Genomic DNA, 18187 nt, shown 5'->3' with positions numbered 1-18187 from the left:
TCTGGTAACAAGGTTACACAACACAAGGCCTGTTTTGTGTTCTCTGCTATAAGAAACCAACATGAAAGGATATGTCTTTTCCTCTTCCTTTTGGATTTTTTTTTAACAGTTAAGTGTCCAAGTTTACTGAATAAAAACGTGGGATTGTTTTCTCTAACCTGGAAGGTTTTGAAAGCCACTGGTGTTTGTGTTGTGGTAGCTAAAGGCAGGGGCCCCCGAGTATGTCTGATTAAGTAACCCTGCTTGTTGCTGCGCTGATGGGGTCCCCAGAACCCCTTCAAATCTGGACAAGACTGGTATAAATTAGGTCTGGGAGCCACAGAAGCCTGGGAAGGGAGGTTACCATGGTTACTAATGGCCATGTCATCCACGTAATGGGACGTGCCACCGAGCCCTTGGTGTGTGCGCTTCACCAGAGGTCTGTGCAAATCAGAGCCTGCGGTAAGTTTAGAAAAGGGGCGAGGGGGTGGTGGAGAGGAATAGTAGCGGGGAGGATAAAGAGGGAAAGTTCTACCTTGGCCAAAGTCAGGGTATGCCAAGGGCAGCTTAGGACCAGCATGGAGATGCACGATTTACAGTCTGCCTGGGCTGACGTCTCCAGAGGTTACTTAAAAGACAACAGACACCCCCCGTTCCCACCCATGTCATCTTTAAACATAATGAAAGGTAGAACCTCCAGAATGATGGATAAGGTCCCCAAGAGAGCCCTGGAGATTACCGTACCTCTTTATTTATGAACTCAGACAACTTTGGCCAGCCATGTCACTCATTAATTCATTTATCCAGTCAGAAAACGAGGCACCTGGAAAGTAAAGTCCTCTGGAAACCTTATTTTAGCCAGTCCTATCAGCTATTAGAAGAGCAATTTAATGAGCAGCCAAGCACAGAATGCCATCATGTCTTTCTCCTCCAACTTTTCCAGAGGAAGTGGTAATATGTTGGGGGTGAGGAACAGGGGCTGGTGATAGGAAGGGGTTAAAGGGCATCATCCATGGTGCCACCTCCCCATTCTCCCTCTGGCCATTTTCTTGCTTCTTATAAGACCCTGCTGGGACTTCCCTGGTGATTTAAGTGATTTAAGACTCCATGCTCCCAGTGCAGGGGGCCCAGGTTCAATCCCTGATCAGGGAACTAGATCCCACATGCCACAACTAAGAGCCTGCATGGTGCAACTGAGACCCATCACAGCCAAATTAAAACATAATAATAAAGTAATAAATTTAAATTAAAAAAGATCCCACCAGTCCAGCTCATATCTCCCATATTGAAATGAAGGAGCAATTTTTTTTTGTCCAGTCAGACTCTGTGTGAATACTCTTAGTTTGCCCGGCCTTCTGCCCTAGATTTCTTCTGGTGCATAAACATGTCTACATGATGCCTTTTTCCTCCTACCACACAGTAGACAACTGGGTTCCATTCAACTTAACAGATACATTCTGAGCACCTACTGTGTGCGGAAAACTGTGCTAGGCACTAGAGAGAACAGGGTGGAGAAGACAGAGCTCTCATTCCCCTGGAGCTTAGCCAACCAACAACAGAGGAAATTACTCTTTCCTTTACTCGCCAGGGTGTTCCATTGTGTGATGGAGACGTGCACAGCTGTGGGGGAGCATAAGAAGGGGTACCCAGGCTGGGGGTCAGGGAAGGCTTCCTGGAGGAAGGGACAGCTGACTCAGCTGATTAGGAAGGAATTAGCCAAGTGCACAGATAAGGAGAAGGGCTTCCCAGGTGGCACAGTTGGTAAAGAATCTGCCTGCCAATGCCAGAGACGAAAGACACGCGGGTTTGATCCCTCAGTCAGGAAGATCCCCTGCAGGAGGAAATGGCAACCCACTCCAGTATTCTTGCCAGGGAAATCCCATGGACAGAGGAGGCTGGTGGACTACAGTCCACAGGGCCGCAAAGAGTCGGACACGACTGAGCGACAGAGCCGCAGAAGGAACTAGCCATCTCCCTGAAAAAACAGGAATACACAGGAACCTCTTTTTATTTATGGCAAACGCCACAAGAGTGTGCTAGAAAATATCCCTGAACAAGATGCTAGGATCTACTCAACACCTGAAGACTCCTGATATCCCTAATGGGCCCCCTGATATTTTTCAGATGCCATCGTTTTAAGGAAGGGGCCTCAATCTGTGCTGCTGCTGGTGCCTGAAAGTTCTCCTGACAAGACACCCCTTCGAGGAAGCTTTCAACCTCAAGGGGGAAAAAAAAACTCTCCAAAATTACTTCACAGCTTTTATGAACCAAGCACAGAGGTCTCTTGAAATTCATAAATATTCAGTGATGTCTTTATTTAAACACATATTTATCCAGGAACCTGCAGTTGAGTGCAATTGCCACACATATAATCCTAGAAATAATGCATGGTTTTGATTTCATTAAAAAAAATAAAAACTTGGGTAAGCAGCTAAGAGCTGATTCTAGGACGGGATTTCCTCTGTGGGAGTGAGTGTGTCCCCCCCCCCCCCGCCCCCACTACCACCCCGCCCCCAGTCAGTTCCTCAGGCTGAAGCTTGGCAAGGCTCAGAACAGTGTCTGACTGTCCAGGCTCACCTGGCCCTGAGATTAGATGCAAAGATAAGGGATCCTTCCCAAGCCGTGAACAGGATCACCTTGATTCAGTCTCTGGGTCCATCCATTATCAAGCCATTCATTGAGAGACCTGTCCCCATAAGAAGCCAAAAAAGAAACTCCTTTCCTAAAAATGAGTCAAAATACTTGAGCCAAAGATTGTCAGACGTATGCCTTGATGTTTGGCCAGATGGAGTAGCCCAGCTCTACTTCCATGAAGAATTTCTGTATTTGTATAGGCCATGTGCTCAGCATTCTTGCCAGCACATCTATTAAGTTATTTAAACTTCTTGACAACCCTCTGACACAGGTACGGCTCTTTCCTCATTTGTTGCCATGCTAAATCGCTTCAGTCATGTCCCTCTCTTTGTGACCCTATGGACTGTAGCCCACCAGGCTCTTCTGTCCATGAGATTCTCCAGGCAAGAATACTGGAGTGGGTTGCCATTTCCTTCTCCAGGGGATCTTCCCAAGCCAGGGATCGAACCCATGTCTCTTATATCCCCTGCATTGGCCGGCAGGTTCTTTACCACTAGCACCACCTGGGAAGACCATTTCACTCAGTTGTGTCTGACTCTTTGCAACCCCACGGGCTGTAGCCCACCAAGTTCCTCTATCCTTGGAATTCTTCAGGCATGAATACTGGAGTGGGTAGCCATTCCCTTCTCCAGGGATCTTCCCAACCCAGGGATCAAACCCTGGTCTCCCACATTGCAGGCAGATTCTTTAGTGTCTGAGCCACCATGGAAACCCATTTTACAGGAGGCCAAACTAGGGCTCAGGAATGCTTGCCCTGGTTTCCTCAGCTAGTGACTGGTGGAGCCTGTAAAGCCCCTCCTCACCTGTCAGTTCAGTGCCTGACCCAACCACCATGGCCCACCACCTTGCCAACAGTGCACCACCATCACCACCCAGGCTAGACCAACAGGCTGTGGTCAGGTCTTCATTCTATACGGAACTGAACTCTAGTATGCAACTATTCATTCACTGCTTTGCTGCCTCCTGATTTCTGCCAATTTGCATCTCCTGATAATTAGGGATGGCTTTGGGGAAGAGGTAAATTCTGTGAAAATGTCAGGAAAAAAATTATTTTCCATAGTTCAACTTGCTTAAAATATTCAAGGCTGCCAATTCTTGGAGCCTAGCTACAATTTAGGATCCAGGATATGTTTACCCCCATAATCTGTTCAGATTAGCCATCTGAATACAGATGTGTGAATGGATGGATGGAGAAGTGAAAATGTTGTAGTTAACTATTTCCCCGTCTCTCCTCTACCAGATCCTTGAGGCAGGCACCATTCCCAATTAATCCCTGAATCCCCCAGCACCTGATTCAGAACAGATGCTCTACAGTAGTTTATTGAACCAACCTGAGAATTACTAGAGAGAGTTGGCTTTCAGTTACCCAGGGTGTGGTATTTCAGTCCTCTGCTTCTCCTCATTCTTTTTCCCATCACTCACTAGTCCCATCAGATGACAGCCGTCAGGGGAGAGGAATTGGGGACAGTTTGCTTTCTGTGTGTGAGCAGCTTGAGGGAAAGGTCTATTGGAGAATCAATCACTAGCTATTTACTGGGTGATGCCTCTCAGGGACTGTACATTAGCCTCACTACCCTGGTACCTCATGGAGAGTTAACTGCTATCACTTCCTTTTATCTAATTCCAGAGCTTCTCACACTAGGAATTTCCCCCGCACTTTAGGCAGCTTGTAGCAACTTAAGAACATAATGAAATCAAAGCCCCTCATTTTTCAGAGGAAGGATGCTGGCCCCAAGGAGGAGAAATAACTAGCCCAGAGACGCTCACAATAAGTGCCTTGGCCCATTCATCCATCAGAATTTGTGGAAAGCCTGCGGTGCCAGGCTCCAGAAGGCTGCGGCACTCAGCGTGTCCCTGCTCTCATGGAGCCCACATGCTGTGTGCTAAGTCATTTCAGCTGTGTCCAGCTCTTTGCAACCCCATGGGCTGTAGCCAGCTGGACTCCTCTGTCCATGGCATTCTCCAGGCAAGAATACTGGAGTGGGTTGCCGTGCCTTCCTCCAGAGAATCCTCCTGACCCAGGGATCGAACCCACGTCTCTTACAACTTCTGCATTGGCAGACAGATTCTTTACCACTAGTGCCACCTGGGAAGCCCCGGAGCCCATAGTCTTTGATCAAATCATCTTCCATCAGACAAAAAGGAAACGCTGCCAGGTGACAAGATTTTCTGAAGGAAAGGTGCATGGAACTGTGAGACTGTAGAGCACTTTGACCTGATTTAAGGGGTTGGGCAAGTTTTCTCTGAACAGGAAGTGGATGAATTGAAATCCAAAAGGTTAAGTAGGAGTTGGCTGGGCAGAGCGGAGAAGTAGTCCAGGCAGAAGAGACAACATACTCAAAGACAACATACTCCCTGAGACAGGAGGGAACTTGGTGCATCAGGGAACCTGAAAGGTGGCTACTGTGGCTGTGACTTGCCTGAGTTCACACTTCAAAGAAGCACAGGAGATAAAAAATGGAATGCTAGGTGGATTCACAAATCATCAAATTTTCCCTTGAAACTCCTCTCACTTACCGATAAAGACTATATGTGATTCTGCTTGTATAACCAGTAGACAAAGTTTGAGACCCTCTGAAATGCTTAAGGAAGGAGCAAAAGGAAAGTCATCGGGCTTCCCTTTACCACTGGCTCAGTGGTAAAGAATCCACCGGCCAATGCAGCGGACACAGGTTCAATCCCTGGTCTGGAAAGATCCCACATGCTGCGGAGCAACTAGGCGCATGTACCAAACCTATTGAGCCTGTGCTCTAGAGCCCACGAGCCACAACTACTGAAGCCGGCGGCCCTAGAGCCCATGCTTTGCAACAAGAGAAGCCACCACAATAAGAAGCCTGAGCACCACAAGTGGAGAGTAGCCCCCACTCACCACAACTGCAGAAGGCCCGCATGCAGCAGTGAAGACCCAGTGCAGTCATAAAAAAATAAAATAAGTAAATCTTTTTCGAAAAAAAGTAGAAGGAAAGTCATCTTGCAGATGTCTGGATGTTGAGAACTTTCTTCCCTGGTGGCAGATGGAAGATGGATGGTAGAAAATTCTAGAATACCCACATGCCTATACATTTTATTCCTTTTTCTGGTTAAAGTTTCTACAGCCTTAATACTCACTGTATTAGTCAACTAGGGCTGCCAAAATAGCAGAGCATGGACTGAGCAGCTTAAAGAACAGAAATCTATTTTCTCACAGTTCTGGAGGCTAAAAGTTCAAATCAAGGTGCCGGCAAGGTTAGTTCCTGACGTGACCACCCTCCTTGGCTTGCAGACGGCCACCTGCTTTGTCCTCACATGCCTTTCCTTTGTGCAGCTACCCTCCCGCTGTCTCTTGCTTACCTTATAAGGATACCTGTCCTGTTGGAGTGGGGCTCCACCATTATGAGTTGTTTAACCTTCATTACCTGCCAATGTCGGAGATGTAAGAGACAGGGGTTCAATCCCCGGGAAGATCCCCTGGAGGAGGAAATGGCAACCCACTGCAGTATTCTTGCCTGGAGAATCCCATGGACAGGGGAGCCTGGCGGGCCACAGTCCAGAGGGTCGCAAAGAGTTGGACACAACTGAAGTGACTTAGCACAGCACGCACACACCTCCTTAAAGGCCCCGTATCTCCAGATACTGTCACACTGGGGATTAGAGTTCAGCATAGAATTTGGGGTAGGACACAGTTCAGTCCATAGCACTTACCAGTAGCCTTGTCTGTTGATGTGACCAAGTGAGATAATATAAATGAAAGCCCAAAAATAGGGGCTGGCCTTGGCATCAGCACCTGCTCAATGGACGCAACTCAGAAATTGCACAATCTTCTGCATGTGGAGAACTTGGCCGTCTTGCCTTTCCAAATTGACTGTTTCAGTTGGGGCCACACTAGGACAAGCTCATGATTTGTGTTCATTGCACCTGCATCTCAAGGTGGGGACAGGGGGCAGAAGCAACAAGGGGTGACATTTGCTGAGCACTTACTATGCCAGGCACTGCTCAAGCACTTCACGTGTGTTAACAACTCTCCAAAGACATTATTTTCATTGTCTGATGAGAATGAGCCACAGAAGAGTAACTGGCCCAAGGTCACTGAGCTAGAAAACAGTGGAGCCAGAATTCAAACCCAAACTTGTAACTGTGTCGAGAGTCTGCCTGGTGAGTTTAAAATAGGATTCCAAGGAATTTCCCTGGTGGTCCAGTGGTTAAGAATTCACTGTCCAGTGTAGGGGACTCAGGTTCAATCCCTGGTCAGGGAACTAAGATCCCACATAGTGCAGAGCAGCTAAGCCCACATGCCACAACGAGAGGAGCCCCCTTGTGCTTCAACAAAAAGACCCAGTGCAGCCACACACAAAAAATTAATGCACAAGTAAAATATAATTCCACTTGCTCAGATTCTTTGAGTTCCACAGGATAATATCCACTGATGGAAAAGGAGCAGGAAGACCCAGTGGCCCCTGATTCCTTCTGCCTTTGAACATCTCCACAAGCAAGGAGACCCACCTGGCGTACAAGTCTCTGCAAGGTCCCCAGGAGGTCCCTAAACTGCTTCAGAGAAAGAGCCTTAGCCAGACGTCCAGAGTTGACCAAGGCCGAATGTAGGGTCAGTTTGGGATAGTGTGAAATTTTCCACATCCACTGGGAAATGACTTATTCTTTTTCCTTGTCACCCATGCCCCCTCCCAGCAAAAGAAAGCTGGACTCAGAAATATTACTGAGCTAACGAATCACAGTCACACTGCTTGTGTTTCTGTCTCAGGGACTGTGGTGTTCTCTCTCAAGTCCAGAGGGCCCAGGGGAAATCCCTACAGGGAAAATTAAGGAGAAATAGGAACAGAAAGCTGGCACAGGGGAAAAGAATTCTAATTGTCTTATGCTTCCCCAAAGGCAGAGTAATAAGGAAACAAATTTTGCTAAAGAATTAGATAGTGCTTTTAACATTCCAAGGTGTCCCCAAGATAGAAAGGGACAGCTGTAGGAGGCAGTGGGTCCCCCATCCTAGGCAGTGTTCAGGGAGAAGTGCGACATCCACTCAGTGGAAATGTTTGAAGAGTGGCCACGAGGAAAGGGGCCCAGTGACTTTGCAGTTTCCCCCACAGCTGCGATCTGGTGCCCTGGGACTCAGTGACCCATTGGGCCATTGGTTCTCTGCAGGAATGAGTGTCCCTGACCAAGTGATAAGGCTCCAGGTAGTAGCCCAGGGGCTTAGCAAGAGGCCACGTAAGTAAAGATCACTGTTGTTGTTCAGTCACTAAGTGGTGTCCAACTCTTTGCAGCCCCGTGGGCTGCAGCACGCCAGGCTTCCCTGTCCTTCACTGTCCTCCCAGAGTTTGTTCAAACTCACGTCCATTAAGTTGGTGATGCCATCCAACCATCTCATCCTCTGCCGCCCCATTCTCCTCCTGCCCACTCTTTAAAAAATGAACAAAAAATGAAATGTGAACTTTGTCACTGATCTTGTTTAAGCAGCACTGTGCTGTCTTCCCGTGTTTCATTCATTAACAAACATTTGAGTATCCTCTGTGAGCCAGACGCAGTGGTGGGAGGGATGGGGGTGGGCAGGGGATAGCAGTGAACACTGTGGACGTACGATTAAGCAGGCAGTTTGAAGACATCGTGATGACAGCTGTGCCGCGCAGGCCCCGGCAAGGGAACACTTAACAAGGTGAACTGAGCATGTCTGGGAGCAGGGTCTTCTGGGGAAGCGGCCAGCTGCTGGGACAGTGGCGCTGCCCAAGGGGCAAGGCCACAGGACTGGGCTGTGTGCCCTCTGTGTCCAGGATCTTCCCAGCCTCGCTCTGAGAGTGCTGCCAGCTCCCACAGCCCAGCTCCTGCCCACCACAAAACACCCTGGGAGAGGTCAAACGAGAACTGAAGCCCAGCAGTTCCAAGAGTGCCGGCTGGGTCTGGAGCCATCCACAGACATCTGGGAATACTGCAAAAACCAAAAAACAGTGACTTTGTCTCCCCTTCTCCAGGTCACCCTTTGGCCTTGCAATCTGGTTTTTGTGGCTTTTTTAATGGTCTTGTTCAGCATTTATTTTTCTTTATTAATACATAGTTGGAGGATTATACATGTTCATACCCATAAGACAGGGAAAAACACATTGTCATAAAAGAAATGAAAAATGATTCAAAGAAATAGAACAACATCCCATGCTCCTGGATTGGAAGAATATTGTTAAAATGACCACACTACCCAAAGCAATCTATGGATTTAATGTGATCCCTATCAAAATACTCATATGACATTTTTCACAGAACTAGAACATATAATTCTAAAAGTTATACAGAACCACAAAAGACTCAGAATGGCCAAAGCAACCCTCAGTTCAGTTCAGTCGCTCAGTCATATCCGACTCTTTGTAACCCCACGGACTGCAGAATGCAAGGCTTCCCTGTCCCTCACCAACTCCCAGAGCCTGCTCAAACTCCTGTCCATCGAATCAGTGATGCCATCCAACCATCTCATCCTCTGTCGTCCTCTTCTCCTCCTGCCTTCCATCTTGTCCAGCATCAGTGTCTTTTCTAATGAGTCAGTTCTTTGCATCAGGTGGCCAAAGTATTGGAGTCTCAACTTCAGCATAGGGGGGTCAAAAAAACAAAGCTGAAGGCATAACCCTCCCAGACTTCAGACTATACTGTTGATACAAAGCTTAAATAATCAAAGCAGCATGGCATTGACACAAAAATAGACACACAGATCAATGGCACAGAATAACCCAGAGATAAACTCACACACCTATACTCAATTCATCTTTGACAAAGGAGGCAAAACTAGGCAATGGAGAAAAGACCGTTTGTTTGGCAAGTGGTGGTGTGAAAGCTGGACAACTGCCTGTAAATCAGTAAAGTTAGAACACACCCTCACATCATACACAAAAATACACTCAAATGGTTTAGAAATCTAAGTGTAAGATATGACACTATAGAACTCATAAAGGGGAGTAGGGGCAAAATATTCTCAAACATAAATCAAAGCAATATTTTCTTAGTTTCCCAAGGCAAAGACATAAAACCAAAAATAAATAAATGGAACCTAATCAAACTTAAAAGCTCTTGCACAGCAAAGGAAGCTATCAACAAAACAAAAAGGGAACCTCCTGAATGAGGAAAAAAAAAATTGCTGATTGTGCAACCAACAAGGGGTTGATATCCAAAATATACAAGCAGCTCATACAGCTCAATATCAAGAAAACAACCCCATCAAAAAATGGGCGGAAGACCTAAAGAGACATGCCTCTAAAAAAGTCAGAAATGGCCAACAGGCACATGAAAAGATGCTCAATATGCCAATTATATTAGAGAAATGCAAATCAAAACTACAGTGAGGTAACATACCTGTCAGAATGGCTATCATGAGGAAGTCTACAAATAATAAATACTGGAGAGAATGTGGAGAAAAGACAACCCTCCAACACTGTTGGTAGGAATGTAAATTGGTATGTAAATACTATGGAAAACAATAAAAATATTCCTTAAAAATCTAAAAATAGAACTACCATACGATCCAGCAGTCCCACTCTGGAAAAGATGAAAACACTAAAAGATACGTGCACCCCCAACATTCACAGAAGCACTATTTGCAATAGCTAAGACGTGTAAACACCACAAGTGCCCAGCAACAGACAACTGGCTTAAGAAAATGTGGCATATGTATATATGTATATAACTCAGCCATAAAAAAGAATGAAATATTGCCATTTGCAACAACATGGATGAACCTAAAGAATATTAGTGAAGTCAGAGAAAGACAAATATTACATGATATCACTTATATGTTAAATCTAAAAAATAACACAAATTAATCTATATAAAAAACAGAAACACATCACAGACACAGAAAATAAGCTCATAGTTACCAAAGGGAAAAGAGAGGGGATGGATAAATTAGAAGTATGGTATTAACAGATACACACTGCTATATATAAAATAGATAAGAAGTGAAGATACACTGTATAGCGCAGGGAACTCTAATCAATATCTTATAATAATAATGGAAAATAATCTGGAAAATAGTGTGTGTGTGTATATATATATATATATATATATATGATCACTTTGCTATATACTTGAAACTAACAGAATATTGTAAATCAACTCTACTTCCATTCTTTTTAAAACATGCCAGATGGAGAACCACCTTAATTTTGAGGTTTATCTAAAAGGCAAATTTTTACCAACATGACACAGTAAAGCAATTTTCCTCCAGTTAAAAAATTTAAAAATGAAAGGCAACTTTTTACCAGTCACTTAGAGACAAGGTTCAGCTTTCTGTATGCGAGACAAGATGTGTGTAGTCTCACACACAGGTGAGTTCATGTACCTCTAAGGCCGTAGTTCTGCACCTGGCTTCCCTCAAGGGAAAATGAAACAGAACAATATTTCTGGAGCACCCGTATGTTTTGCATACCTCAACTGTTACCCTCCCAGCAGCTGCCTGGTTGTGAATTGTGGAAATGAGGCCCCGGGAGGCTAAGTAACTGATCTCAGCACACAGCTCAGAAACGGCTGGCCCTGGACCCAGTTTTCTCTGGCTCCACGGTTCTTTCCACTCTGCTCCACCGTGGGTGCCCACAGTCCTGTGCAGAGCTGGCGTTCTTCCGCCTGGTGGGGAGTGCAAACAATCACTCTTTACCCACCTTGGGCCTTGCTTCCTGGAGTCTTTATTTATTTATTTATTTATTTATTCTTACCTTGACTGTGTTTGGGTCTTCCTTGCGGCGCGTGGGCTTAGTTGCCTGACCAGGGATCGAACCTGAGTCTCCTGCATCGGAAGGCAGAGTCTTAACCACTGGACCACCAGGGAGGTCCCTCCTGGAGTCTCAAGAGTTGTTCAGATGGACTTTCAGCCAGGAGCAGCCTCCTTTCCAAAGGCAGTAAAAGACCCCGTTTGCTGGGGGAAAACTGTTCTTTGTGGAGCCCAGCAGGCAGCTGGCTGTGGCCCAGGTACCTGTCCTGGGTGTGTGTATCTCTATGGTAACAGCAGTAGGCCTGTGGTCCTCTCTGGGTGCCTGGGACCACCAGCCCCTGTCTATTTTTTTTTTTTTTAACTGAAGGATAATTGCTTTACAGAGTCTTGTGGTTTTCTGCCAAACATCAGCATGAATCAGCCACAGGTATGCATCCCAGCCCGTGTCTCATAGCAGACCTGCACTTTCCTGTCACCTCGTGGCTCCCTGCAGGCAGCATCTATACACAAGGCAAGGAGGCCAGACCCAGCTCAGGTGTTGGGAGAGGCAGTTAAAGTTGGACTGGCCCCAGCGGAATGCAGGTTCCACCACTTACCACTTGCCTGACGTCATTTGATCTCACTAAACCCCATCTCTTCACCACAGAGCAGGCCTACCTCCGAAGTTACCAGGTTACCATAAGGAGTAAATGAAATGACCCCTGTTGGCACTTAGTATCAGGCCTGGCTCATAATAAGCATGAGATACATTTAAGCTACTCTCACTGTTGTCGCAACCATGATTGTTATTACTTTTGACTCTGCTGCTGAGCAGTCATGTGACCTGGGGAAATCACTTTTCCTCCCCAAGCTTCCTTTTTTTTCCCTTGTGAAAGAAGTGATGTTGGCAGCATCACCTGTAAAGATCCCTGTGGCTTTTACAATTTGATGACTTTTCCTGGATCCCTTTTGGGTGGTACCAGATCCCAAGCACACCCCTGGAATCTGATTTCATTCACAGAAAATTTCTTTTACAAGTTGTTTTTTTTAATTGAAGGATAATTGCTTTACAGTATTGCATTGCTTTGTGCCATACATCAACATGAATCAGTCATAGGTATACGTATGTCCCCTCTCTCTTGAACCTCCCTGCCACCTCCCCCGCTTCAGGCTATTACAGAACCCTGGTCTGAGTTCCTTGAGTCATACAACAAATTCCCATATTTTATATATGAGTAGTGTCCCGGCTCCTTCCTCCCCTCTGCCTTCCCGTTACAAGTTGGTTTCTTAACTGCAGTATTCAGTCTTACTGTCAGGAGTACTGACGAAATGTGGGTACCTTTGACATCCAGACATTAGGAACGACATACTATAGATGATCTGCTGATGCCTTTGGCTGAGAAGTCTGGTCTTCTTGCTCTTGGTCCCCTGCATGCTGCTGCTGCTGCTGCTAAGTCACTTCAGTCGTGTCCGACTCTGTGCGACCCCATAGACCGCAGCCCACCAGGCTCCCCCATCCCTGGGATTCTCCAGGCAAGAACACTGGAGTGGGTTGCCATTTCCTTCTCCAATGTGTGAAAGTGAAGTCGCTCAGTCGTGTCCGACTCTTAGCGACCCCATGGACTGCAGCCTACCAGGCTCCTCCATCCATGGGATTTTCCAGGCAAGAGTACTGGAGTGGGGTGCCATTGCCTTCTCTGTGGTCCCCTGCTTTAAAAAAAAAAAAAAAAAGGCTTCTCAGGGCCTTCTCAGCCAGAGAAATGACCTCACAATAACAAGCTGCGACACGGCCTTACCAGGAACGGGGCAATGAAAAAGCCAGTGGCTTCAGGACCGCCTTCCAGCCTCTCATGGAACACTGACTGCGTACTTCACGGCCCCCAGCCCGCCCTCGGATTCCTGGCTCAGGATCCCTGGCTCCCCGGAGCCCACAGTGGAGATGGAGCTCTGCCTTGGTTTGCCAAGGCTGCCATCCAGCACCACAGACTGGGTGGCTTACACAACAGGAACTGATTCTCCCACAGTCTGCAGACTAGAAGGCTGGTGCTGGCAGAGTTGCCTCCTTCTAAGGGCTGTGAGGGAGCATGTGTTCTTCACCTCTCTCCTAGCTTCTGGCGGGTTGCTGGCAATCCTTGGTATTCCTTGGCTTCTAGATGTATCACCCCGGTTTCTGCCTTCATCTTCCCGTGATGTTCTCCTTGTGTGTGTGTCTGTGTCCAGAATTTCCCTTTTCATTAGGACACCAATCCTGTGGGATCAGGCCCCTCCCTATAGACCTCATGGTAATGGTGATCACCTCCATAAAGGACTCTCCGTAGGGTTACATTCTTTTTATATGTATTTATTTATTTATTTATTTGGCTGTATCAGGTCTTCACAACTACATCAGTTGTGGTGCGCAGGCTCTGGTGCGTGTAGGCTCAGTACTTCTGGCGCATGGGCTTAGTTGCCCCACAGCTAAGGGGCAATTATGGAATCTTAGTTCCCTGATCCGGGATCGAACCCTCATCTCCTGCATTGGAAAGCGGATTCTTAACCACTGGACCACCAGGGAAGTCCTCAAATAGGGTTACATTCTGAGGTATTAAGGGTTAGGATGTCAACACATCTTTGGGGATAAAGAAGGGACAATTCAACCCATAAGAAGGTCCTTGGACTATTTTCATTACTTCAAAGTCTGTAAGAATTAAACACTTCTCCATGTTGATTCTTAATGAACACTATTAAGAGAACGGGCTCTGGAAATTGCCTGAGCTGGAATTTGGGTTCTTCCACTTTCTAGCTGGGTGATCTTGGGCAAGTTTTTTAGCTTCTCTGTGCTCAGTTTCCTTACCTGTAAAATAGGAATAATAATTATATCTACACCTCTGAGGGTTGATAGAAACATTAATACATTTTTTTCTCTTTTTATTTTTTAACTGGAGTATAATTGCTTTACTGTACAACGAAGTGGATCAGCTTTGTACAACAGAAACTAACACAGCATTGTCAAGCAATATTCCAATTTAAAAAATAATAAAATTTTAAACATAAAAACAGAGAGATAAAAAGACACTTAAAATTTCTCATCTTATGTATTACCGTTATATAGACTATCGTATTTGGAAAAGGTTTCATCTAACAAATACAACACAAACACATATAATACCACATGCCAGACACTATTTTAAATACTATTTCATATATCAGCCTCTCATCACAACTACAGGTGGATGCTATTACCATCCCTGTTTTTACAGGAGCAAAACTAAGCCCTAGAGAGATTGTGACATGTGTACGCCCCATGGCAATTATATAGAGAAGTGTTGGTCACTCAGTCGTGTCCAACTCTTTGTGACCCCATGGACTAGGGCCCGCTGGGCTGCTCTGTCCATGGAATTCTCCAGGCAAGAATACTGGGGTGGGTTGTCATTTCCTTCTCCATACAGAAAAGTCAGGACCAAAATCCAGACTTGTCTGATTCTGGCATCTTTGAGGAACCATGGTGACTGGCTGCCTATCCAGGAACAAGAAAAGGGTCTTGTCATGATGAAATGAATCACCTCCTTCACTTGCCCAGAGAGTCATCCTGTTTTCAAAGGCCTTATTCTGAAGGCGCTTCCCATAATGTCAGACCATGCTCAGGACACACACTCATTTCTTTAAAACAGGCCCCACATGTGAAGGGCATCTGTCCATCCTCCGACCCCAGGATGGCTTGGGAAGTGTCTCCCCAGACCAGCCAGGGAGAGGCCACCTCCCCCACCCCAACCCCGATGCCTTGCATGCAGGGAATGACAGTCATCTCCCTGACATCTTGTCTCTCTGGTCTCATGTCGTCCTTCTAGGGAAGTCCATCAGAACTGCCGTGCTGATGCAGGGAATAATCTGTCTTCAAAGAAAGAAGAGAACTTCCCTCCCCAGCTGAGGGCCGCCCCGGCCTGAGACTCCAAGTGGAACGACTGCTGCGTGTGCCTGCCGCTGCCTCTGCGCACACGCACCTCCCCGAGGCCCGGTGGGAACTGCTCCGAGTGCCAAAGTCCTACTACTGCGTTTTCCACGGGTCCTTGTAAATAGTTGGCTCCTGCGCCCAGGCCCCCACCTCTTGCTATACTGGAACCAATTTGTACAACATGGGAATTTTGTTACCTTTTTAACTGAGGGCAACTTCCTTTTCCAGCTCTACCATTGTAAGGTCTTTTTTCCAGGAGGGAGGGCTGATCACATGTGCTTTTCTCTTTTTTTCCTTTCTTTTTTTATTTTTATTAATTTTGGGGAGGGGGGGGTGTAGCATTAGTGCCATTATATCTACTGGATTTTAGGTAGGGCGAGTTCGTTTTTAAAGATAGTTTGCAATTTGCAAGATTTCTTCCGGGGAAAAGGGCTGGGATTCAGGCCTCTGTCTGAGCTTGGAGAGGGGTTTACGGACGACAGATCTTCCAAATCAAATCCATTTCTATAGTTCTTCCCCAGCTGCCCTTGGGGGTCCCTGTTTAGCCACGCACAAGGCTTTCTGAACTGCCCCCAGGCCAGTCTGGTTTTTTCTGATGGCCTGGCCTCTGAGGTCAACCCTTGGGCCAGGAGAACTGGGTGGCAGGTGGCTACCCTCTGAGCCCCTTTTTAGAAACCAGCAGAAAGGGCTCACAAGTGCATTAGCGTTATCATTAATTTTGTGAAAGTAAAACAAAAAGAGATTGTGCTATCTAGATAGTACAAAGATGAACAGCTTTGATTTTCATTTCTGTTCCTAACTGCCTTTTCTCAGTGTGGTATTGGACAAGATTTCAGCTTGAAGCTTCACCACGAATTGATTTTTTGTTTGTTTTGTTTTGTGTGTTTGTTTTGGGCCAATTTTAGATTCATGAGTGCACTTTTTTTTCTCAGTTAGTCCTAACTTCTAAAGAAGAAAAACCAAGAGACACATCTGGTGTAAATGTTGCAATATAAATTGTGTTTGCAGTCCCCTCCCCCCATCCCACTGCCCCCTATTTGAGTACACTGCACAAATAAAATGTTAGGGAGTTTAAAAAAGAAAAAAAACAATTTTTCTAACTTGTTGCTCATTTGTTGTAACTCAATAAAGCAAAGACTAAACATTTTTATAACCTTTTCCTCTGTTCCTGGTTCTTCACTGCTGTCTGTTTCCCAGGGCACAGCACAAGAGTTCCAGCTCACCCACCCCACCCCCGATTCAAATCCATTATGGCCACATTCCTCATCGTTCATCCTGCCTCAAGTGAGGTCATCGCAGGGTTTTCAGCGCAGGGGGGACTAGAAAAACCAGGGGTCGGTGTCAGTATGGGAATCGTCAGCACATCTCTGACACAGAGAAGTGATAGGCCCACACTTCTCCTGGGTCTTCATAAATAGATTCATAAAATACTGCAGAGGGGACTTTCCTTGTGGTCCAGTGGCTGAGACCCTGCGCACCCAATGCAAGGGACCCAGGTTTGATCCCTGGTCCGGGAACTAGAGCCCACATACCATGACTAAGTTTTCGTGCCACAACTAAGATCCAGGGCAGACAAATAATCCTCTTTTTCAAAATTAAATTAAAGATTTAAAAATGCCGCAGAGCGTGGGTGTGGGAATGAGGCCTGTAGGCCACTGCTGCTTCTCGGGTGACCTCAGGTAAGTCTCTTCCCTCCTGGGCTGCTGGGGACCAAGATAACTGCTGTTTCTCCCAGAAGGTCAACTTTTGTGCCTCTGCCCAGGTAAGGTTTAAGGAGCCCCTCACTGTTCAAGGTGACCCTCATTTAGGCCAGTGCCTTTCAAGCTCAAGCAGCCCACAGAATCACCTGGATGTTTGGTTAGAGTTTCTGATTGAGTCGGCCTGGGTGGACCAGAGAACATCCATTGCTCCTAGTTGAGGCTGATGCTGCCTGCTTGCGGGGCCCCATGTTAGGAATCTGTGGTCTGGATCAGCAGTCCCTAACCTTTTTGGTGCCGGGGACTAGCTTCCTGGAAGACAGTTTTTCCATGGACTGGGGGCCGGGGGGTGGTGGTTTTGAGATGATTCAAGTGCGTTACATTTATTGTGCACTTTATTTCTATTATCATTACATCAGCTCCACCTCAAATCATCAGGCATCAGATCCTGGAGGTTGGGGACCCCTGGTCTAGATGTTTCATCTTCACAGAGACTTAAAGACTGCTGGCCAGTTTATCTACCCCTCCTCTAAACTCTACTATCTCCTGCCAAAAAAAACAAAAAGAAAAATTCATCCTGTACTTTCCTATTCCAAAAAAAAAAAAAAATTGAAAAGTGGCTGTAGTTGGCTCCTCTCCTGGTCCTGCACTGCTGATCCTGCCTGTGCTCTGAGCGGTGGACCATCCACAGCCTCATCTCATGCTGTCCTGTCCTTCCAGCCCATTAATAAACATCAGCCCAAGCGCCCCTATCCAGCTTCTCCCCTGGCAGTCAGCTGCCTTCCCATCCCACTATTCACCACCCTTGCCATTCAGCTTGCCACTCTCAAGCAATTTAATTCTCCCAGCAAGGCAGCGTAAGATGCTATCAAATGCCTGAAGAAACCAAAGGGAAAACCTTGCCAGAACTTTTGTCTTAATTTTATATTTAATTTCTGCACCAAAGAGAAAGCCTTGCTAATTAGTTGCAATGAAAATACACAGGGCAGAGGGTTGTGCTCTTTGAAGCACTCAGCAAAACATGTCAGGCTGTGTCTTCTCCCCTGGGAATGATTAAAGGGTGGCAGAAACTAGGAGAAAGGTGGTTAAGGGGAATAGATGGACAGGTGGGGTGGAAGCCACGGAGGGGCAGGAACACCCGCTGGTCTTGTCTGCCCCATACCTCTTCACACATCTATTCCTTTAGGGTTACTTGTCTCCCCTTCTGTTCATCTAATTCTGGGGGGCTGCCCATCACAGGGACCCACTCCCTTCCCACAAAGCAAGCCTGGCACTTCAGCCATCAAGCCGGGCACAGTG

General features: G+C 46.4%; 1 protein-coding gene across 5 annotated transcripts in view; it reads left to right on the top strand.

Moving 5' to 3' along the window:
- ZHX2 (zinc fingers and homeoboxes 2) overlaps window positions 1-16344 on the top strand; it is a 177510-nt gene extending 161166 nt beyond the window's left edge. For 4 of the 5 annotated variants that reach the window (XM_070477056.1, XM_070477057.1, XM_070477058.1 and 1 more), the window contains one exon: window positions 15088-16344. The gene's annotated coding sequence lies outside the window, so the exon portion shown is untranslated. Of the gene's footprint in view, window positions 1-2103; window positions 5568-15087 lie in introns of those variants that run through there. The other variant, XM_070477059.1, reaches the window with a different exon arrangement.
- The last annotated feature ends 1843 nt before the right edge of the window (window positions 16345-18187 follow it).

This window comes from Odocoileus virginianus, chromosome 15, assembly GCF_023699985.2.
Source record: "Odocoileus virginianus isolate 20LAN1187 ecotype Illinois chromosome 15, Ovbor_1.2, whole genome shotgun sequence".
Lineage (NCBI taxonomy): Eukaryota > Metazoa > Chordata > Mammalia > Artiodactyla > Cervidae > Odocoileus > Odocoileus virginianus.
The sequence above is the reverse complement of the archived record's forward strand: the minus strand, read 5'-3'. Positions and strand labels throughout refer to the sequence as shown.